We start from the raw sequence: 24,689 nt of genomic DNA, 5'->3' as shown, positions 1-24,689 counted from the left end.
AGGAATTGGAGCATGCACGTGAGGCAGGGGATGAACAGATTTTCAGTTTGGATTTCAAAGCTTCTAATTCTATGAGAACTGTAGATAAATGTGAGCACTCTCCTCCCCAGCTAAAACTTTTATTACTATTTCCTAAAACCAATGAACGATGGGGTTCGCTGATTCAGAGAAGAAATCACCTGGAAAAACACTCCATGGGATTCAAACCCATTTCCTAAGAGCAAGACAATATGCTGGAAAAGCTTTGGAGAGAGAAGAACTTCTTTTGTAGATTACGGCATAGGTCCAAAATTGGTTTTGTAGAACCACCGAGAACAGGGACCACTGTGCTGGGTGTCCATCCCTTTCGTTGTGACGGTTTGCTGGTAGCAGATGGGACCTGTGGGCCAGTGAGCTGTGGGAGGTCACTTTGCAGAGAATGAAAAACCGATATCCATTTCAATAGAAGTTGTGATAGCCTGTACTGCTCAAACATAAAAGGAGTCATTTTCCTTCTCTTTCACTGCTCTTAGAAACACAATTTGCTAAGATATAGCGCGTCCTCATATGGGACATGGAATCACAAACTCAGGTTACCAAAACCAAAGGTTTCCTATACCATGATTTCATCTGGCAAGAATGAGCTGTACTCTGGAGTAAACCTATCGCTCGTACCTGCAGCATCAGCAGAGGCCAGCGGTGGCCAGAAGAGGAGTGCGTGCACAGGATGATTATCCTGGGAAAGGGGCACAGGGAAGAAGATCCTTACATCACTCCAGAGACTCTCATCTTTCAGAAGATCTGAGGTATCAGTGGTGGCTCTTGCAAAAATTGCTCAGAAAACTCACTCCCAGAGAGAGCCCATTAACTCGAGCAGATACTGAGGCATCCCACAGCCTGGCTAGTTGGGAGCTCAAGGACAAAGGGAGAAGTTTGAAAGGATTAACCAATGTGGCACGCGCAAGGCCACCCAAATAGTATTTAAGGACTTTTCTTGAGCTTTACCTACAAGGTCACCCCTATCAAGCTTCCCACAATGGCAGAAAATGGGTTTTGAGAATCTGAACCACCAGTCACGTTACCAGAGATCATCCGACCTGTTGCCTTCCTTGTGTCTCCCAGCTTCCAAGTGGGGAGGGTGGGGATGAAACAGGGGATCTCATCCAGCTCCAGTATCTCACGCGACTACAGTAAAACGGTATCGCCACATACAAATGGACCAGCAACCCAAACAGAAATGTCTTCCTGTTTCCAGGCCTTTCCAACATGGACAAGGTCTCTCCAGGCACTGCAATTGCATTAACAGCTGAGGAGCACAACTGCTTTTCACAGTAGGTCCTATATCCACCAGGATCCCAGCATCTCCCTGCCATGGACACTCATGAACTTGGTGCAAAATCGGCAGGGTTAAGTCAGAAATTTAAGCGAGGCAAACAGCTAGCAAATTCAGAGTTCACATTAATAATTATGTCATTAGCTTCAAGCTAAATTAATAACACTATTAGCAGTCTGAAGCAAAACCTTTCATCCGCGCACACCTGAACTCCAAAGTATTTAATATTCTGATCCAGATCCAAATTCAGAGCAAGTGGGAGCAATGTGAGTCTTAATTTTTCAACTAGGAGTCACTGAAAAGAGCATTAACAACAGGTAACGAGACTCACAAATGCACTTATTTTGTGATCGCATTCAAGAACTTCCAATAATGTGCTGTCTCTGCAACATCAGCAGGTAAACGAAAAAGGAGAGTAGTGCTTTGCAGATTTATATGTGCTCTTAGACGCAGAGCCGTGCAACACAAATGAACTCTAATGAATTCCCTGGTTTACTACAGCCAGACTGGCAGCGTTTTGATTTTGAAAATCTGATATACCATGGATTCTGCCATAGTTCAAGGGTGGGTTTTTTGCTGCTCTTAGGAATCAAAACAAAAATTCTTCTAAGTGAAAGTATCTTCAAGCGTTCACAGTGCCAAGTAGCTTAAAAAAAAAGTCAATAAAAAGAGCTGCTGTGGAAAGACCTCATTCTACAGCATTAGCTACCAGCAATTACGGAGTATAAACCACTCTCAGACCCAGGTAGCTTGTGCCTGAAAGGTCTCCTCAAATCCTGATTTTTATTATTGCAATTTTTATTATAAAGACAAGCGTTTGTATTATCACCTCAAATAACAGGGCTGCATATACACAATACAGCCCCGCTGATGCAGGCAGGAGCACACGCAGGGATGAGAAACGCTGCCGAAACAGACCTGTGTTCCTGCCCTCCTGGACCACACCTCCCTTTCAATTTGGGCTTCTACATTCAGGCCTCCATCTTTTTTGCGTTCTCTCAGTAGAAATGAAGCGCTCATTTTAATGAGGCCTCGCTTTCTCAGTGTTACAAAGATGTAGTTGATCTGCGAGAAAAGCAGACGAGTGACGTCTTTAATAGCAAGCAGCTGACTCGGCAGGAATCTGAACCCACAGAATCCTCTCTCTGACCCGCTTCACGGTTTTGTTAAAACCATGAGGTCTCCTAACTAACAAAAATTTTTATTTTTTTTTTCTCCCAGCCTCACAGAGCACTAAGCCCAGTGATGCCCTATGGACCAACATCCAGCTCCCATCAGTCTGCAGTCGGCACAGGGCCACAGGCCCCTCCAGACTCTCCCAAAGTTGCTTACAGACACTTTTACGCTCACTGATCCTGCAAATGGCTAAATCTAATTTGGTCCCAAGTGCAAATACCCGCTGCAGTGTCTAGCCGCCCGAGTTTCGAGGGGGGATGGCTCCCTGCAGCAACCGCTGTGCAAGGCGGCCAGAGAAGCCTGGCGGAAAGAAGGGACCGCCCCATGGATGCCCACCAGCTCCACGCAAGCCCTGGGTTATTTTACCCCTTCTGCAACTTGGGAAAACTTTTTTGCTTTCTTTTATCTGAGGGACCAGCAGAAAATGAGAGAGAGTGAGAGCCTGGAGCATGGGAAGGAAAACCCAGGGAGTTGGGATGGCTTTAGTTTGCTGGCTTTCCCTGCAATAATAAGGGTATTACGGCTCAAGGAAAAAAATGCATTTATACTGATAGTAAAAGGACTCTGTGTCACCAGCTCCACGCTACAACAACGCATTGCTTGTTTTCAGTGCTAAGGTCATCTTCAAGGACTGGTTTTGGACTTCCCCTGGAAGAAACAAAAAAGGAGGCGGATTTTTTTCCAGTGTGGGGGAGTTTGAGCATGACCACGTGGAAACAAACACAAACTATTCTGGCTCCTTCCTTGCCAGAACCAGTTCTCCCTTGTAATTAACCATTAATCACATGCACAAAAAAATAACCAAATCAAAAGGATGACGTTTCCAGCATGTGTGAAGCTTTACTTTCCCTACATATTGCACAAACGAGACTGGAGAGGTCGCAGCCAGGCGATCCATCTTGCCCTCCTCTCCTCCTCCAAACAGAAGCACCAAACCACGCTGGGGGTGTCCAACGCAGCCGCAGCCTTTTAGAGCGCCACCAGCTCAAACCCGCATGAACCCCTTTCCTGACTTGAGGGCGGCGAGAGGAGAGCTGGAAACAGCCAGGAATTTCCTCACTGTGATATGGCTACACAGAACGGCAAAGAGACTTTCGAAGCCAAGCAGCATTTTGGCACGAGGCAGAGCCATAGTTTTTTTTCTTCCTGTTATATTACAATGTTATGGGACTTAATAGAAGAATCATGTATGAGCAACAATAATAAGGCTGTATGAAATTTATGCCATAAATCAATGGGATAAATCAATTTTAACCCATAATGAATGAAACACAAATATGGCAAGTGATTCAAAAAGCCCTATGCAAAAAAATCTGTTCCCCCTAATTCTGCCCTGGGCTTGACGATGTTTGCTGCGTGATTCCCTGTCTCATCGTCCTACTTATTCTTCCATTTCTCCTGATTTTGTTTTCCCATTTAGGTTTAACAGATTCCCGCATTCTTCATTTTAATGTAGTTATCTGGCTGTGCCAGTGATTTATCCAGAACTTCTGAGAGGTGGGACAGAAGCTCTATGAAAATGGGAAGCTGTCAACCGCACTTAATGGAGTACTACAATATATATTGTACTTCAGCAGCTGATAATGCAAGCCACAAAGAGAGAGAGGCAGAGGAGGATGGGGAAAATTCTTGAAACGGAAAGTTTATTGAATGTTGGGAGCCAAGAAACACATAGCTGAGGAATGGAGAATTTTCCTGGCTTCTGCTGCTGGAGATAAATCGCAGGGGTTTGTCTTTCTTGAAATTCTTTAAACTTTCATTTGGACCATTTGCATGTCCGTGGTAGTGTTGCTCTTTTTGATTGCTCTGAGATTAAAGTGGGGTGTTTTTTTTCTCTCTGCCCTTCAAATTAATGTTCATGACAGTTTTTAAAAAGCCCTTTTATTTTTCCTCCCTTACACATCTTTTCACATCTCCTTACAACTCCTCCTCCCTCCACCTTCTTCTTTTCTTTTCTTCTTCGGCACAGCCTCCAAGTTTTCCTCTCCTACGGCTGCTGCTACTACAGCTTGAATACTCTTGTGGAAAGTCTCTGATGACAAAGCGGAGACAGAAGGAAAAAAAAGGGAGGAAAAAAATGAACAAGAACCTCAGGTGATTTTCAGACCTTGATGGGGAGCTCAGGCATACTGACTGCCTCATTGACTTCCTATCTCTTTTCAAACCTTAGATCTGGAAACGCCTCTTTTGTTTCCTCCTGCCTTTTTCAGAGAAAAGAAAAATACAGCGAGACAATACTTCATGGCACCTGCTGGTTTTACATACTCAATATTCACTCCAGCTTGCAGAAGGCAGGCACTGAAGAGACGGTGCTGGGTGAACCAGCGTCCTGCCACAGGGAGCCAAGAAGAGGTAGCGGTACACGGGGCAGGTGAAGCAGAAAAAACAAACTGGGGGGAGACTTCTGCTCACAGATGGATAACTCCTGCAGCAGAGAGGTGAGCTGGGAGAACATGGGGAGACAGGTGACAACAGAGCAGAAACAACTCAGAGAAGCAGAAGAGAAGCGTAGCAAGAAAGGCACATGTGGTAAAATATTTGGAGAGGCTTTTAAGGTAGTGGGGAGATGAGTGGAAGAGACTCCACAAGAAAGAGGGCTTGCAGAAAATTGAATGTGCTGAAATAAATACCATACACAGTATAAAGGGTTAAGCACTGGAGATGGAAACAGATATAGAACAGGCTGTGTGTTACCAAGTCGCATTCGATTGCACACATCCATTACTTGTGGTTTTTGGCTGCCACAGGCAAGAAAAGACAAAACAGAATTGCAGCATTTTGACTTGTGTTTACCTTTTCTTTTCAAATAAACACGTAAGGCTCATCTAAATGACTGGAGTGTCCCTGGCTCTAACAGAGCAGCGCTGGCTTGCACCGATCCAATCTGCCTGGACAGACACTGCGTGCGTGCTCTTCTATGTTTGTATTCATTATATTTCACTCCAAATTGATATAGCCAGTTAACCAGTAATTTGCACAGACCTGACAGCAGTATCTACCTGCGCCTGTCTATTTAAGGGCCTGTTGGCAAAAGCATTATAAAAACCCCTTTTTATGGATGCATAACACAGTCATAAAATGTGTTTTCCTAGCTTCAGAACTGTCCAACACGATTTCATCCCCAGGAGCACTTTATTTCAAAAAAGGAGCACGACACAATGTGGTATGAAAATATATTACCAGCCATTTCACACTGGCCCCTGCCTAAGCCCTCCAAAACGGAGGTCCTTCCTTTAAAATTGCAAGTCCTCAGCCACGCTGAACACAAAGCTACAATCTCTGCAGAGGGGTTCTAACACACGTGGGACAGGTAGGAATAAAACCAGCCAATTTGCATAGGTGGGCTGAGGACCCACTCCAGCTGAACCCACCAACCAGGCCAGGAACTGTTTTATGGCCTGCGTTGAGGGCTCTGACAGGATTTAGGTGATGCACAAACTTGTAGACAATCACAGAATGGTCTGGGTTGGAAAGGACCTTTGAAGATCACCAAGTCCAACCCCCCTGCCATGGGCACGGACATCTTTCCCTAGACCAGGCTGCTCAAAGCCCCTCATCCAACCTGACCTTGACCACTTCCAGAGGCGGGGCAGCCACAGCTGCTCCAAGCAACCTGTTCCAGTGTCTCACCACCCTCATCATAAAGAATTTCTTCCTTATGTCCAATCTAAACCTACCATCTTTTAGTTTCAAACCATTGCCACTTGTCCTGTCACTACAGGCCCTGGTAAAAAGCCTCTCTCCATCTTTCTTATAAGCCCCCTTTAAATACTGAACAGAGCTCCCTTACGCAGGGTGCAATTTTCACTTGGAAATGCGGCTGTCCAATAAGTGCCCAGGTCTTTTCCTCTCTGCCCTGAAAAAAAACATAGGCCTAAGTCCCAGAATTTGTCCCTATAATTACCGGTCCCAGATTTGCAATTTTCTCCTGTATCCTCAAAGGCTTTCAAGAACCACAAGTCGTGCTCCTAAAGATCAGAGGATACAATTTGAGATGCAAGGAAGTAAATAGCAACAGACAAGCAGATCGGTCCTTCCACTCCTACCGATAACAACCCACGGTTTGGGGGACTTACTTATCTGCTTGCTGATTTTGCAATCAAACCGTTCTCAAATAGTATTTTAACCTAAAACAACTGCAAGGCTCAGAAATGTATCTTTGAAGAAAAAAAAAAAAAAGGTGGGTGGTGGGTGGGGGAAAAAGGGCTGTTTGAGCTGTAAATAAAGCATCTGGTTCCGGTTTCCTAACACTCAAAGTTGACTCTTCCTAAGAGCTGGTAACTCTAAACCCTCCCTATCCTTGATTGATGAGCAAGGCCAACTACGCTCAAATAAAGGAGCGGCATTTTTCACGCTTCTGGCAGCACAGTTAACCTATTGCTTAAAGAAGTGCTGCCAAGGCATCCCTATGAAAAAACACATGACAAGAAATGCAAACCCACGGGTGAAGCCATGCAAACTCTTACTGCTTCCTTAAGCAGGAGGAGCCGCAGGACAAGCTGGGCACAGCATTCGCCTTGCAGAGAGTCCTGCCTACGGAGACCCCATTTACTGACCCCATTTCATTTTGATGTTTGAGTAAACACAAAGGTATGCCCTGTGAATCAGCTAGTGATAACAAATGGAAAAGACGTCTTGACCGAAACTACTGTCTCCCCACAGACCTGACATAAAATGCCAGGTAGGATCCTGGTGACGAGACCGAGACCACCCGCTCCCCACTGCTGTAGCCTCTGCTGCTGCAGAGCGTGGTTGAATCCTAGTTGCAACAAGATAAGTTTCTCCAATGTGTTTGTAGCAGGACAGAGAGGCCACTGCAAGGCTGCTCGGCAGCTGGTGGGAACATTTTTCTTCTCACTGGTAAGCACATTTGGACACATGAGTTAGTAGAGCCTCTAAGGGCTGGCTCCATTATACTAGGCAAATAGAGAGCAGTGTAAATCCTCCTCCGTGCATGGCCAGTTTCATCCCACAAGCCTAATTATTCAGGCAGCCTCCAAAGACTTCTGCTGGGCAGCTTTCGTCATGCATCTTCTGAGCTCTTAGGCTGAATGTTTCTTTTATGGCACCCACTGATGTGGTTAAAAGGTCTAATCCAAGTATATTTTATAATGTTTGCTTTGTGCATGGGGTACTTCGGTATATATATATATTTCAAATTTGAATTTACAGTGGCTGGTCAACATATTTAGAAACTTGGTACAGTAGATAAACTCTAAGTTCAAACACAGCCTGCACACTTTCTAATGGAGAATATATATCTAGGGAAGTCTTCAAACATGATCACCATGCATAAACACTTTTCTTTAACTGAAAGCAAATAAGCTAAAAATTTATAGGGGTACATTAAGACATAAGGCTTCCAGCACTGATGTATAAGGATAATAGGAAATATGCCTCGAAGCACGACATCATTGAAAACAGAACTTGCACTGCCCTGCAAACACTGAAGGACAGTCAGAACGATAGTGTTTAATATATATACACTGAAGCATTTATTTGGATAGCCTTATTTCCAAGTAACCAGAATACATAGCTCAGTTGTTTCAGGAGCACTTCTAATTTTACATACGGTGCATAAGGAAAAAACAAACTATTATTGCAATAGCTGAAGACTGAGTTTTTGTTCAGGCTGCGTCTTTCATGAGAGAAGTTCTTCTGTAGACTCAAGTAAAAAGGAACAATTTTATGGGCTAGTTTACCCTGTAAAATATTCTTCCTAATCCCTGTAAAAATATGCTTCATGCTAATCCTTCTGCCTGAAAGCATTTTTGCAGACAACTTTGAACATTTCTATCACGTTTTATTAGCTTTAAGCGGATCTAATTTCTCTAATTTTCATCGGGTTTATTAGGATCTGTCTAGATATCAGATTTGTATACTTGATCTGGTTTTATACAAAACCTTCAAACTGCTACATTTTAATTTCCCAAGCAGACATCTGTCTTCATCTGCGTCTTGTAAAGTACTAAGTACCTTCCTGGCCCTTAATTAATTAGAAGCAATGACCTACGCATCAGGTAGTAATAGCATCCAATTAGTGGAAATGTATGATGCTTATCCATCGCATCATAGTAGAGAGATATTTGCCCATTCAGGCTGCATGCCCTGGATGTGACGTACCAGCAATCTGTAGCCATGACAGAGTGCTAGCATAAGACTAAAAATTCCTAACCCTCGGTCTGGTCTTTTCAGTGTGCATTTCTAAAGACATTCAGATGCTAATATTTCATGCCTTTATGACTGCCATCAGAAACATCGTATCTCCAAGCTTTAAATACGCCTACCATTGAGCTCATGACAGTAGGATAACCATGGAGGTTTGTTAAACATGCAAGGCTAGAACCTGCTGGGCACGGGAAAGCTTTGAAGCATTGCAAACTCCCCCGTGGAAGTGTTTGCCCTTCCAAAACAAAGATGGAAACAAATCCCAGAGGCCAGAAATCCCATTTCAGCACCTGGAAATTACAGTATGACTGAGCTCTCAACAACAGACAAATTTCCAACACGTTTTTGCTGCACGTGTACAGAGCCTGTGGAGTCACATCAGAGGAAGCTTCACTCTGAGACATAAATAACTTGTATATCCTACGATGCTTTGCAAATGCTTTTGTTAATACAACCTACCATCAAATAACTGTGCGCCATCTCCCACAGAAAACAGCAGGAGTTGCACATGTGTATCTGAGCAGATTTTTCTCACTAGCTTTCTATAGGATTTAGGCGACGATATAAAGAAAAGCCAGTAGGAAACTCAAACTTACTATTCTGCATTTGTTTGATGGGAGAAGAGCAGGCATGAGTTGTAACTGACAGAGATATTCAGAAATTAGTCACGAAAGTAATGAAATGTGAGGATGTCTGAGATTATGACGATCGTTCTTTGAGCATCTCTGAAATCTGTGTTTGCTTGTTCTCAGAATTCAAGTAACGGCAACTCACCAAGGCATTGTCTCCATATCAGCATCTGTGTCCTGGTTTCGACTGGGATAGAGTTAATTTTCTCCCTAGTAGCTGGAATAGTGCTGTGCTTCAGATTTAAGACGAGAATAATGTTGATAACACACTGATGCTTTAGTTATTGCTGAGCAGTGCTTACACTAAGTCAAGGACTTTTCAGCTTCTCATACTGCCCTGCCAGCAAGGAGGCTGGGGGTCCACAAGAAGCTGGGAGGGGAAACAGCCAGGACAGCTGACCCAAACTGGCCAAAGGGGTATTCCATACCATATGATGCCATGCTGAAAAATAAAACTGAGGGGAGCTGGCCAGGGGGGTCACAGACGCTGCTCGGGGACTGGTTGAGCATCGGTCAGCAGATGCTGAGCAATCGCGTTGTGCATCACTTGTTTTGTGTATTCTTTTATCATCGTTATTTTCCCTTCCTTTTCTATCCTATTAAACTGTCTTTATCTCAACCCATGAGTTTTACCTTTTTTCTGATTCTCTTCCCCATCCCACTGAAGGAGAGCAAGCAAACGGCTGTGTGACGTTTAGCTGCCTGCTGGGTTGTATCACAATAATCCGTAAAAAGCTGGAGCTCATTCCGGCTGAGTACACTGCCATTTGATATAGTTAATGTGACTGGCAAATGAACTCCTAATATCCATTCAAGGAAAGATGGCACAGAAAAGGGTTGGTGCCAAAAGATGGAACCACACTGGACAAGGGGCCCAAGCAAGAAGGCTACTCCACCATGAAGCTGAAGGCTACTCCACCATGAAGCTGAAGCCTCAATGCTTCGGTCTCCAGGCTGTGAGACTGGTGTACAACAGTGTTTTTATTCCTTTGCAAAGAATACGTGGCGCTTGGGTGAAAAACATTACGTAAAATGAGAATTTATCTCATGGCGAGATCCAAAAAACCAAACCAAGCACCCAGAGAGCTCCAGTACATTGCTAAAATTAGCCACTGTATTAAACTTTCCTTAAAGTTTTGGGCAAACATTTTCAGGCAGAAAATTCATACGCATTTCAGACAGAAATGTGTCTCTCCACTTAGTTTTCAAACTGTAGTGTCTATAAAGGACAGCCACGGCCCTTTGGCCGGTCCCTGCTCACAGCAACTAAGTGAAGGCCTGAAGTCCACCACCGTGTCTCCAGCTCTGCTACCTCATACGGAGGAGGACAGAGCCAGGACTCTGCTCTGGTCTCCATCGCCACCACATTTGCTTCACAGTAACATGGCGGGCAGGATTCTCATGCAGGCAAAAAAAGGGTTTTTAACAATGGCCTCTTGGCCATCTAACCACAGGTCTAATCCCATAGGGTCATTAAAAACTAGTAAGCAAGAGAACTACTTCCATGCATTTAGGAAGAACTATGGCTGTGCAGCAGGGAAACTGTTGCGCAGGTTAGTCCACGTTGCCCAGTATATGCCCAGCCACCCTCCTCTCCCTGTTTGAAAGCATCCCTGTCGTCAAAATGCCAAGAAATTCTCATACAGTCTCACCCACTGATTTTAGTGAAAGCACTAAATTGCCTTTAGAGAAAAAGACAACACATTTTTAGCCCCAGCATTCCTATATTTGCACTGCTTTTCCTATGGTGTGATATCCAGCAGGCTGTAAAAGTACACAGTTAGATGAGCACGTTTGTTTAGGTTTCAACTTCACCTATACTTATTTGTTTCATTTGGTTTTTAAATAAGATTTTTGAAATAAGGCACTTAAATACTTTTAATTCAATACTTACCATTTAGATTTGTTTAGACTGAGTGTAAGTATTTATTTAGACATAGTTAGGCTTATGTCAAATAAGAGTATTCAGCTAAATTGATGTAATCATTCAGTAACATTAAACCAACTTGGGAATTCAAACAGGCCTTTGAAAAGTAAAAGCATTAATAGCGCACAAAGATTTGCAGAAAAGAATGAAACGAGAACATGGTGAGAAGTCATTTACTTTTAACTCTCTTGAGAAACTGGCCAACCTCTGGGACATCATCCCCCAACGCAATCACCCAGATGACGCTGCAACAGGGAAACGGTAAAGTGCAATGGGGATAAGAATTGCCTGTGTTGGGTGCATTTGTTATTTCATTGAAATAATCGATCCCTGATGCTAAAGATAGTAACACTGCTGGGATTCAAATACTCCAGACATTAATGAAGTCTCTCTCGCTCTCCGGAATGGATTTAAACTGTCTCTACTCCCACTGCACGGTGCCTTCAACAAGAGAAGCAGTGGTTTAATATTAAAGCACTGCAAGCGTTCAAACTGAGGAGGTTAGAATTCCAAGAGCAAAGCAAGGTCACCTTGCTCAGCCTCACCAGTATGTAAAACACCCTCACTGCCGCAGGAGGAGCCAGGGGAGGGGGACAGACCTCCACCTCCACACACAAAAGAAAAAAAAATAAAGAAAATCAACAAGACAACTACACCCCTGACTTCAGAGGCCATTGCTCGATCTGAGTACATCTGGAAAAAAACACACCAGCTCTACCAAGGTAATTAAACAAACATCTCCCCCCTCAAAAATAGCTCTGCTCAGCAGGACCATTGTTTGCTTATTTGAAAAAGTTCCTCAACTTGTAATGTCTTTCTCATATCCTTCCAGTCTAGGTCAAATCCTGAGAATAAGTTTAAGAACCGCTGACAAAGCAGTCTGCCATACTTTGTGATAGACGGCTGATTTCACTGTACCAGCCACCTGAAACACCACGGTCTCAATCTGACAGCCGCACCCCCGGTCCCGCCTGCACAGCAAGCGTGGTTAACACAGCTCAAAGTGCACTGGGTATTGTACCGATGACACAAACGTAATGTTTTATTAAGGTTTGTGTTAGCCTTTAGGCAGCAGTGTGACAGGGAAAAAAAAAAAAAATCTACTTGGAAGAGACAACCACCTTTGCCTAGAAGAATCAATGGTCCTTATTCCCTCCAGCGCTGCTTCGAGGTATCAGTATGGGATGGCCATAAACATGTGGTAGATGCATATGGAGAAACTTCATTTCTAGTACAAGCCAGGCCTCTCTCTTTTATACATTCTAAGGTACTGTAACAATATTCTTATTCAACTCCCACAGCGGTCTAGGTAGCCTGACAGGGATCAACACTTTTATTAATAATGCTTTGTTTAAACTTACTGGAACTGCTATTTGATTTATGAAGTCCTTCGCAAGCTTCAGAGTGATTTGCACAAAATCACTATGATCTGCACTTAGGAATTGCTTCACCCAGCCCTGAATGAGTCGGGTGACACAGTACCTATTGTCCTAGCGTCACCAACCCTACCCAACAACATCTTTTGACATATGACCCTGTCCAATTAAATAAACAGAGCAGTTTAGATAGGCAGAAGGCAATTATTAGGGCTGGATGGTGGCCAGTTCACTGAAGCAGGAGTACCGTTCTTTGAAAAAAGCTTTATGTTGTTTGGCGAAGTTTAATGACTGGAAGCTTTCAAGAGCTTTGCACTGTACTGCATCCAGCGCTGAAACATCCAAGCGTACGGCGCTCCCTCCATACCACAGCGGGCGACAGTGGTGAGGTCTTAGGCAAGACTGCTTCTTGCAAAAAGATGTTTGGAAATAAATGGCTTTCTCACCCGCTCCTTTTTAGCCCTAATCGCCTATATCTTAATTGGACCCTATTTATTTGAACCAAGAATAGGTAAATAAGGAATCAGGACTGTGCTGCTACTTTCACATCATCTTTTTTCCTTTCCTCCTGGGGAATTGACAAATCCCATTTCTTATGGAAGGATTTCAATTGTTTTTCACTATCCCCGACTTCTTTGCCAAGGGCTTTTCTTTTTTTTTTTTTTCCTAATGGAAGAGAGAATAGAAAGAAAGAGGACAGTGAATAATAGTGAGAGATAACTTAGAAATAAGTCACTTCCTAATGGCCCATAACAATTACTAGAAAAACTACATTTCTGCATGGTAAAGCCTTGATGCCAGAGCCCAGTGACACCAGAGGGAAGAAAAAGGTCTTAGCTCTTCTATATGGAGCTGGATACTCAAAAGACATTTCCTTTTTGTGTATTTAAACTCATCTTTTTTCTGTATAAATATGAGATCTATCAGATGGTCATTTCCCACTGAGACAGGTTCTCAAGCGAGCCTGTGCAAGCGCTCCCCCATCCCACCCACCCAAAGGACTTCACCACAAAATATCCCTGACCTCTTCCAGAGGGAACAGGATGCAGCAAGAATGAATGAATGAAATATTTGTAAAGGCCACATCCTCTCTGAGCATCCTTTCAAATCCCAGCCATCAGTTGGCCCTACACTGAACTTTTTGTTTCTGGCGTGTCTGAAGGAGGTCTGAGTATTAGTTTAGTCTACTCTGGCAAGTTACTCTTCAAAAACCTTTTTTAGCTTGCCTAATTGCACTGAAACTTTAATATTCAACCTGCTGGAGTTAAAAAACCTTCTAATTTTCTTTATTTGGACAGGGTTTTAGAATCACTATAGGATCAGGTTTACAGACTCATAGAATGGTCTGGGTTGGAACGGACCTTCAACGATCATCTGGTCCAACCCCCCTGCCACAGGCAGGGACATTTTTCCCCAGATCATGTTGCCCAAAGCCCCATCCAACCTGACCTAGGACGTTTCCAGGGATGGAGCATCCACAACTTCTCTGGACAACCTGTTCCAGTGTTTCACTACTCTTGTAGAAAAAGAATTTCTTCCTATGTCCAATCTAAAGCTACCTCTTTCACTTTAAAAGGGTTGTACCTTGTCCTGTCACTACAGGCCTTGGTAAAAAGCATCTCTGCATCTTTTTTCTGAGCCCCCTTTATACTGAAAGGTTGCAATAACAGCTCGCCATCTCTCCAGGCTGAGCAACACCAACTCTCTCAGCCTCCCTCCACAGGAGAGGTGCTCCAGCTCTCTGACTGTTTTTGAGTCCCTCCTCTGGACCTCCTCCAACAGGTCCATATCTTTCTGTACTGGGGACCCCCAAGCTGGATGCAGGGCTCCAGGTGGGGGGCATTTTGAATGAGGCGTCCTGGTTTCCAATAGCATCCCCAACCCACAGCACAGATGCTCCACCTGCCTTTCGCACCCCCATCCGTTCAAAAAACCGCTCACTGACCCTGTGCTTACAGTCTCCCCGTTGCCTCCAAGGGTTTAACACCCCCTGCCCCCTCTGAACAACCTTCCTCCCCATACACACGTGTAAGATTTACAATTTTTGTACCTCATGTTTGAGGAAAAAATAATTAAACAAATAAGTAAATGTCAAAGAAAAGATGCCAACTGCTGCAAGCCCACCATGCCTCTTCTGCAGCCCTGGCTTCAGGCGGGTGCTGGCCTTTGCTCCGGCCCCGGGCTACGCAGCTTCAGAAAACCACTATTTTTATATCGCGATAAGACCCAGGGGCCCCAGTGCAGTCTACACCAGCTTGCTCGTGACTGACAAGCAACTGCCGCGTCCCTTGTCCCTGCCGAAACGCCCGTCGGCGTCAGCCTTCTCCAACACATCTTTGGTTTACACGTTATTTAATAACACCCCAGTATAAACGAACAGCTGCCACAAGCAAGTATCCAATTCTGACTCTTAAAATTATTTCAGTAAACTTCTTTCCTTCCTCACTCAGGTATGTTTAGACTAATTAGAGAGAAGTTTCCTCTTCAAACGAGCAGCCTTTCCCTGTCCATTGTCTCATCTCGACAAGAACTGTATTTAAGCAATGTAGGTACTATTAAGATTTGAGATTCCATCTAATTAAACACCGATACAAGAGGAAAATTATCCTTTTAACAGATTACTAACAGCACACTGGTTTCTGTTGTCCACATGGGATCTTGAAAATTGACTGGCTGCGTGGAGCTCAACACTTTATACTATTTCAGTGCAGAAACGGAGCAGAATTAGGAAACAATTATTGATAAGTATGCAACTGTGGAACCATAAAAGCTCCATGGGTAGGACCAATCTAAGGAGAAAGAAATGAAAAAATCAGCTTTCACATTTTTCCTTTTTTTTTTTTTTTCTTGTTTGCACAGTTGGAAATTCATTCCCTGCTGTTTCATATTTCCTATACTGATTAAAAGTGTTACCTACTGCATTATTCTCTTCAAGGCCTGGATTTGCTAGGTGAAAGCATCATTAGAAATAACAGGTCTGAAACGGGGCTGAATCGAAGAATTCTTTCACTGTATGAGCAGAAAAATGTATTTTTCCCAATAAGGTTTTATACATAGCAGAAATTGCTTTTCCACATCAAAGTCAAGACACATTCAAATGAGTTAGTGCAAGAATCTCAAGGATAAGACATTTACATTTTTAGTAACAAATGGACTCGCAGCAAAACAATACTGGGTATTGATCCTGATCAGCACTAAAACCTGGTTTTCTGGGAAAGCTTCTGAAGATCTTTTTGCCCTCCTTTCTCTGCAGAGCCCTCAGGAACTGGCAGAATCAAGTATTGCATCCCTCAAGAGAGCTACACATCTCAGCACAGGAAAGGAATCAGAAACCTCTTTGAGCTAAACCTCTCACACTCTCATCTAGGAGAAACTTTTCTATAAAGCACCAACAGTCTCACCATTATTCTAATAATTGTGTTTTTAGAGGTGAAAGGAGCAGGTTTGTTCTCTACTAGGTTGTTTCTGCCTAACAGAGGTAAGCAGTAAATAACCGTGCCATTAGCTTGCTCAAAAATGTAAACAATCTAATTTTAGTGAGAATGGCAGAGGAAGATAAATACACTCAATTCGATTAATGCTGATGCTAGAAGTTGCAGTAGGAAGTCAGCACTTCTTAAAACTTTGTTCATGCTGAGATTCCACAACCTCCCAGTTGTTTTATCCTGTTTACATTATGCATTCTGGCAGAATGGTGACCCACATAACCTCCACATTTTTATCTTAGATTTACAGTTCAAAAATAGGGCTCAGGTACAACATTTTTTGACTTGTGGCATCCCTGTCAACTGCATTTGGAGTTCAGGGGTTGCCTAGAACCATGTCACCATCAATAAGTACTTTTTTTAACATTAAGTTTTAAAAAGTTTTATCTTGATGAAATCTTGGGAATGAGATTCTTCCAAAATGCAGGAATATGCTTTTTCAGTCCTGTTTTAAAAAGATGAACTTTAAATAGAAAAACAGGAAACTAAAATAACCCGTGAACTTTGTTTCTCTTCAGTGAGTCTCTTAAAGAGTGCAGGACTCTCTGGCCAGCATTTACAGGAATGTTTCAACACCTCCTGATCTGCTGAAGTTCTACTCTCTGTAAATAGGTTAAAATATGTGGCACCCACTTTTAATTTTACTGCTTCTTTCAAAGAGGCATGTGTGAGTTTATTTAATTAATTGGCCTTAGGAGGAAATTGGCCAGTTTATTCCATGTTAATGGCTACATGTTGAAATAAACCATTCTTAGCCCTATAACAACAAAAAACAAAAGTAGCATTCCTAAGGTTTATTTGTCATACCAGAGTGCTATTCTTGTAACTTCCGCCCATGTATACCATTAATTTTCTATTTTTTTTTCCCCCAAATTCCCCAAAATTCTGTATTCTACAGAAGTTGAACTACCTTCACCTTGTCAGCACTCAGCAGCTCTGCTCTTTTTCTCATGCTCAAGTCTGTCTGGGAACCTCAGACTAAATATTATTATACTTATCTCCAGTAGAAGCTCAACCCAGGATTTCGAGCGCTTAAACAGAGAAGTGGGGAATCTCTGCACTTAGATGCCAGAGTCACCTACATTCAAGAAGAAATGCACGGCCTTGGCTGGAGGGAGTGGGGGATGGGAGCGTGTGGACAACGCTGCGGTGTTTGTACACTAGGTCTGTAGTGAGAAGGCTTTTTTTAGGAACCAGGAAACCTCGATTCAGGCTGTTGACTGCATCCGCACCCATCTCTCTGATGCTTTGCTACCAGATGCCTTTGCAGTGCGTGGGTGATCTGGGCTCCTGGCGCGGGACCAGCTCGTGCATGAATGCCCACTGATGAATGCAAAATGCACAACCTGTTTTCAGAGCCGGAATCTGAACTCCCCTCGGTTTGACGTGGTTATCGACCTCTATGCATCCACAAACAGGCCTGGGAAAACCGCTCTAAAAGGAAGGTTTCAAATACATTTTTCTCCTAAGCATTCCTTGCCAACTATTTTGGGCATTCCTGCACTGCATCCTACTTGTTCACAAATTTTGCTCCTATGGGCTTAGCGCTCCCCATGCAATAACTGGAAGCAGAGGCACCTTAATCAAGGCTGCTGATCACACTTGAATTAGTCACTGCTCTGAGCATTGCAAGCCCACGTCCTTCTGGTGGTCTAGCCTTACAGTTGGTGGGCTGAGATAGTAGCTTAAAAAAAAAAAAAAAAAAAAAAGGAAAAAAGCAAGAAAACCCCCAATAAACCCCTCCATGTACTGGGATATGCTGTACTTCTTATTTCAGTAACGTAAAACAAAATTCCAATGTCACACTTCCCCTGTCAGAACAAAACCTACAGCCCCTAATTCTTGTCTCAGAAGGCAACACACTTTTATCCAGTTTGCGTTACTTCCTGCTGCTGGAAAGAACACATTCTCTCACAACCACTGCCGTGAAATACTTATCTATAAAATAACTCTTCCTTGAATGTTTTCTTTTTCTCCTGAAAAAGGATTTGGGAACAGCAGGGATACGAGCACTCACCTCTTTTAAACTCTGCATCATAATCTTTATGACATGTTTTATCATCAACCACCTTTAAGCTTTTACCAGGATAACAACTTTGCCTTTGCAATGGCTCCCACAGCAGTCTTGAGTGAAAATGGGGAGAGCTAAGACGTAAGAGACTAATATTAGAATTATGTGGAATAAAAGAAGCAGGTTTACAGTCTGCTCAGGGAAATCTCAGGAGCTATGAAAATGCTGGATGCTAGCGCTCTACATCAGCAAACAATATCCAGAGTTCCTCAATTTACATAAGAAATGTTTTTAATAGGCACAGTACCCCCAGCTCTCAGCCACCGACTCCATCCCTCTCACAGCTCCCGAGTTAAGTCCGCAAGTCCACAGATCATCAGAGCTCTCGCAGGGATAACGGCGGTGAAGCCTGGCGCCTGCTGTATGCATTTTTCGGAGTGTTGCCATGGTGATCTCCAGCACGCTCATCCCCTGAGAGCTCTGCTCAAAATTCAGAGGGAACCAAAGCAGGACAAAGAAATGACACCCAAGCAAAAGCAACAGGGAAATTACGTGTAATAAGCATACATACACACTTTCAGACAGAAGCTTTCAGAAAACAGTTATTTTTAGAACTGAGTGGTCTGCAGGAAAGAAGCGCAGTCTTCATAGTCCCAACTCTAAACCAGGATGGTCTACGGAATAAAACCTAGAATTTCTAACCCTGTTTCAGCTTCACTATTTGGCACAGGGTAAATCCTCAGCCTCCATACTGCAAAAATCCTGATTTGGGCAGCAAGGACAGAGGACCAAGGATAACTAAGCAGACAAAAAGATAGAGAAGCCTTTAATAATGTAACATTGTAGAGCAGCAACAGATCACCAGATAAACAAAATCTGACATCTACTTTTTAGAACATCATATTTCGTTATTCCATGAAAAAGGTTAATACAACAATTCTTAAGTATTTGAGCAATTTACACTTTCACCAAATACTTTACATCATCTGTTGGTCCTTATGGCAATAATACTCTCTTACTGTACTCTCAATAAAAGGGAATTACATTTGTGTGAATGTGAAAGCAACACTCTGTCAAGTGATGTACGATCTCGATATACAGTTGAGAAACCTGTGGCATGGTGCTTTCACTCCTCCTCTACAAAAGCGCTGTGTTATAGTGGCCATGCACACAGAAATAAACCAGCAAGAAGAGACACCAAAATTCAAAATCTAGGCCATGTCAGATACGCCATAGTCCAGAAATAATACTAAATGAGAGTCAATCAATGTTTTGCCATTAGGCAACATGTTTCAGTCAGAGCTTATTATCAGACACCACCAGGCCCTTTTGTGCCTAGAAGAGCTCTGAGATCAGCTAATCTCACATAGGTTGATGCTCAGCCACTTGCACACGGTAGTTTCTTTTCCCAAAATACATGATACTCTTGTTGTTCCTACCTGGGCTTCTTATTACTGTTACAACGGACTTTTTTAGTCCTCTCCATGTCATCATCTGTTAGATCTTCACGTAAATACTTAATCACGTTATGAAAAGCTGCCTCCTCCCAAACGAGCATGGAGCTTTTCAGTTAGATCTGCTTTAACTTCCATCAGACCTTTCTGGGTTGGTGCACCACTAACCACTTCAGAGCCTTGCTCACAAAATTTGGTGTGCAGTCTGTCGCTTATGACTGCGGGCAGCACTTTACCTGCCGCCTTTGCACTAGTGCCTGACGCTCTTCACCGCAGAAGGTCACCTGCCGAGAGGATGCTCATGGTGGTTTCTTCAGCATAGTCACATTCTCACAGTCCCGTTGACAGCGGATACAGTGCGGAGTAAATTGCCTGAGCATCCATCTGTATGATGCACAAGAATTTACTCAATGCACGTGCCTCTGCTCACTCAGGTCCCTCAGTTAGTCTTTGCTATCTACACATCGAGTGAATTCTCTGTGCTTCCCCAGGCTGTCACCTCCCTGGTTTTCAAACTAGTACAAGACCAACAACCGCTGGCTGGAGGAAGGGATGAGGGAGAGACCCAACTACAGTTTTTGGTATTTATTATTTTACCTTTAGCTCCTTCTCTCCTAAAGGGTGCTGACACCCACCTTGAGCAGCCTCCCTGTATTTTAAGCTTTCTTGATCCCCTTTAACAGTGACTGATTTATTTCCAGCGTATACTGGTACTTCTGCTCAATTGCAGGGAAAGAACTTGAACTTTAACGAGATCCCTACAAAATCACCAATTGCGGTAGGCATAATATTATGGTTCTTATGCGCTCATACCTTGATCCCTTCAGGGAAGAGGTTTTATTTACCACGAATAAAGATGAAGGCTGACAGACAGCCTTCAAATCAAAGCACAAGCCAGAAAATGTCTGATTACTCCTGGAAGCAGCATTTAACAGCTTAACTTAGTCTTTATTTAGATATTATTTTGCATATTTCACCCATAACGAAAGCAAACTTGTCATGAACAAAATCATTTGGTAATCTAATTTATCAAGATCACTCATACACTGACAGACAAGAATTTTAATAAAACTTGCACTTATGAGATCAATTTGTACTAATTTCCGTCTCTTAGATGCTTATGCCTTTTCCAGGGCCGGTGAATGGAAAATTGAGACCCTAGCGCAATTCCAACCACTTCCATAGGTGTACGCTGTAATGTGCATCTGCTTAGGGAATTTATTTAAAAGGCTCTACCTTCCTTACTGTAACAGCATGCACTCTACCACCCACTACTTGTATGACAATATTTTACAAGGATACCGCAAATCTTTAAAGCACGGGGACGAATTAACTACACAGGGGCTGTCAGATATTTACCTTGCCCAAGAACGTTAGATGTATCAGATTAATGCCAAAGACAATAAATGTAGTTCAACTTCAGTAAAGGAGTTGGCAGAACAAGACAAGAAGCATCACTGCAGAGATGCTCGCCTCAAAATCATGTGTCGCAAAACATCAAATGTGCCCTCCCCCCTTCCCTTTCCTCTCCCCAGTTATTCAGCAATTGGAGTCACAGGCAAGGCTCTTGTCAGCTGCTTAACAGATGCATGAGAAAGATCACAGCATGCCTAATATGCCACTTGGGACACCTTCTTTCTCCTGTACTGTCCCACAAGATCAGCGTTTCAGTTTTATCTAGCAAATCTGACAGCAAGCAGCTTGCCCCTCTCTCCACAGGTTGTCCTGCCATTCATTTCAAAGAAAGATCTTGGGTAAATGTTATACTTTGACTAATATCTAGGAAGAACAGTTGATACCTAGTTCATCACTACAGAGAATCTATGTTGCCTGGGTCCCTTGTGCAGTGGTCCCTTGCTCTGAAAGGGAAGTCTTTGCTTTGGGCTGATACTGGCATGCAAGAGGTGGGAAGAGGACACTCGTGGAGCTGCTCCAGCAGAAACTACCTATTTTTCAGCTCCTGGCCAGGTTAGTTTTCAGCTCTTCCTTAGGCTTGAGGTTTGGTTGCACCCATACCAATGCCACCCATGGAAGTGGCAGAAACAAGCAGCTAGGAGAGATGGAAGACCCAACCTACCTTGTTCAGGAACAGCATGGACGGTACCCAATAAAGTAACTGTATAAACATATCCTGACACAATTTAAATAAAACACTGTCAGTAGGTTTCCTACAACTGGAGAAAGAAATGCTGCCTCTCCCCTTGTCAAAGACAACAGACAGACAGGCTTGCTAGGAGAGAATGTTATCTCCGCTCATTCTTCTTTCATGAGAATAAACGCCTGCTTTTGTATAAGATGACTATTTTCAGGGTATCACATTTGCTTGCAATAATGTTAGCATATTCAATTTTGCTCAAGTCATGCAAAATAGATATATTGGGAACATTTTCCTTTCTTTAGTTTTTTTGTTTCCATTCCCCATCTATATAATTTATTTGTTCTTTTCCTCCTGGTCCTATATGTACTTCAAAGACATATTTTCAAAGAACAATTTCTTTCAGCATAGCTTGCCCCCCAGCTGTAAAAGCTTTGCTCACATATACCTCCCTTAGGAGATAATTTCTTTGCATAGAGCTCCTTTAGGCAACATCTGTAATCATGCAAACAGGTAGAACGGTCCCATGTGGCGCAGCTCAAGAAGGCAGCATACACATCCTGCAAAGCAAACCCAGGGTAGCACCAAAATATTTATACGCCAGACAAAATCCATATCCTGCAGCTTGGACCACTATAAACAAATGCTATCCAATATAGTTTTCAAGTCAATCAGCTGAAGAATTCACATACAGATGGATGGCCTGATTTGAGTTCACCCAAGGGTATGAAACACCTGGGAATGCAACGAATCAGCTCATCCCTGGGTTCCTGACCACACACACCTTCCCTTCCTAGCACCACCCTGGCCTTTGAACAGGATCTCCTTGGCTTTGCAACCAAGCAGACCTCTCTACAGTCATTCTATTTCTGGATACTTCTGATGAAGCACTGGCAATCAATGCCACTGCAGAGCAGAGACTAAACTAGTCCGGTTTCTCCTGCACAGAATGATATAGCTCATGTTTTCTGAAGATGCTGGCTGTAAGAAGTGCTGAAGGACTTCAGGAATCTGGTCTACCTTCCCTGACATCAGCTCTACTGCATGTTTCTGCTCATTACAATGGAAATGGTATTGTGACCGCTTTTTCCCTCTGTAAGTACCCTGAAGAGCCAAATGGCCAGTACGTTAGGGTGGAGACTTTTGGATGTGGAACTGATGCAGGGGATGCCAAAGTCAAAACCGTGGCCCAGCTTTCTGTTCTTAGTGAGGGTCCCCCGGCACCCCCTGTGGTGTCCTCAGGACCTCTCTGACATGCAGTTGGAAGATCTCAGCAGAAAACACCTCAAGAAGGGAAAGTAAGAAGGTGTCACAGAGTATAAATCCCCATAACATTGCCTATAACAGGTACCATGATTTGTGAGGTCATCATTTCTACACGAGGGGAAAAATATATATTTTTTTAGAAATAACATTAAACACAGCTCTGTGTTCATATACGAAAAATAACCAGTCAGAACTCACAAAGCAACACACACCTTCTGCCTCCTCAGTGCAACCAGCACCATTGTTCTCCCTCCAGGTTCAAAAAAAACCCAAAACAACAAAAACCAACAAGCTCTAAAAAACATGCTTTCTGAAACCATAGGTCTAGCTTTGAAGAAAAGCGTGGCAAGTCCCTTCAGTTGTCTGGAATTTTCCAGACACATTTTAAAGAAAATACTAGCTGTGTATAAACACAAGAGTTGCAATGTTTCGCAAACTCAGAAGTTCCCAGGAACTGTAATTTAATAAGATTCATTTAACTAGTCACAAATTAAACTGATGCAATTTTAAGGAAAACCAGCAAGGATAAACAAGACTGTATTTTGTGTATCCCTGGAAGACTTCTGTTTACAAAGTCATTGGCTTACTGACTGACAATGAGAAATTTCCCACCTAAAACTAGATATTTTTACGTCTTGACATTACTTCATGACATTGTGCTTGATCAAATTGAGTGCTGCAGTAACAGGACACTAGAATATTGTCTAGCTGTCCAAAGGAACACCTATTTTTAAATATAATGCCTTTTGCAGGTACTGCATTAACTGAATCAAATAAGGTTGAGGCTTGCCTTGAATTTAGCCCTAAAAAATTATTAAGCAGACAAGTATTTAATTCTTACTTTTATCCTTGTTAAATCCTTTAATTAAATATAACGTTAATTGAACTGAAGATTATTATAGAGATTTTTCTCAACTAATACATTTAAATGCTTTAATGCAGGGAGAAAACCAAGAACACAAGCCGAGGTAATAAACAGATTCATATAAACGGCATGAAAAAAGCAACACCCTGAGAGCACATGTTTCATGTTTTCATGTTTACTAGCACAAAAGTAACAGCAAAGGTTAAGAGCAGTGGAGGTGGCATATTCCATAGAAATCAACGCATTATTACAAACCGTTTTCCATTTAGCAAAGTGACGTACCAGTTCACCTAAGCCAACTGCTTAAACATCATCTCCATCAGAAAGCAAGAGGGTGCAGGGCAGGAACGGAGCAGAAGTCCTCAAACTTAGCTATGGAGAGAGCTGTGATGCCCCTGCAGCCAGGCTGTTCCAGCACCAAACCCGGGGGCATCAGCAGCTTGAAGGCTTCAAACGGGCTTTTGGAGAAGCCCTGGTCTCAAAGCCATGGAGTGAAAGCCCCGTGCTGGGAGGCGGCCGTGGGGCAGAAGGGAGCTGTGGGGAGCTGAGGCGAGGGGGAGTAGCACTGCCCTGCCTTCCCCAGGGAGATCCTCCCAGAGCCCTGCTCCCCTGGTTGTGTAGGCTCGGAGTGTGCGTCAAAAATTAATTAGACCTGAAATGAATGGGGCCTCTTAAAATTGCTCGTTTATTAGTAATTGCACAGTTGCTACAGACACAGCCATTCAGAGGCTTCCCCTGTACCAACAAGCAGACAGCAGCAAGATCATGAGCAAGAAAAGCAGCAGAACAGTGCCCTAATCTGTGCCTGTTCACACTGGTATCATTCACTCGCCTTAAATTAAAAAGAAGGGGGGTGAGGAGGCAGACTTCACCGACTCCAACATCAGCAGTCCCATGAAAGGACTCACTTTGGCCAGGAGTCAAA

The 24,689-nt window shown here is 43.2% G+C and overlaps 1 protein-coding gene across 6 annotated transcripts in view; it reads right to left on the bottom strand.

The window, feature by feature from the left end:
• PLXNB2 (plexin B2) overlaps window positions 1-24,689 on the bottom strand; it is a 260,101-nt gene that overhangs the window by 85,789 nt on the left and 149,623 nt on the right. The gene's annotated exons all lie outside the window — the stretch shown is intronic.

Source organism: Rissa tridactyla, chromosome 1 (genome assembly GCF_028500815.1).
Source record: "Rissa tridactyla isolate bRisTri1 chromosome 1, bRisTri1.patW.cur.20221130, whole genome shotgun sequence".
Lineage (NCBI taxonomy): Eukaryota > Metazoa > Chordata > Aves > Charadriiformes > Laridae > Rissa > Rissa tridactyla.
This window is presented reverse-complemented; position numbering and strand designations above follow the sequence as displayed.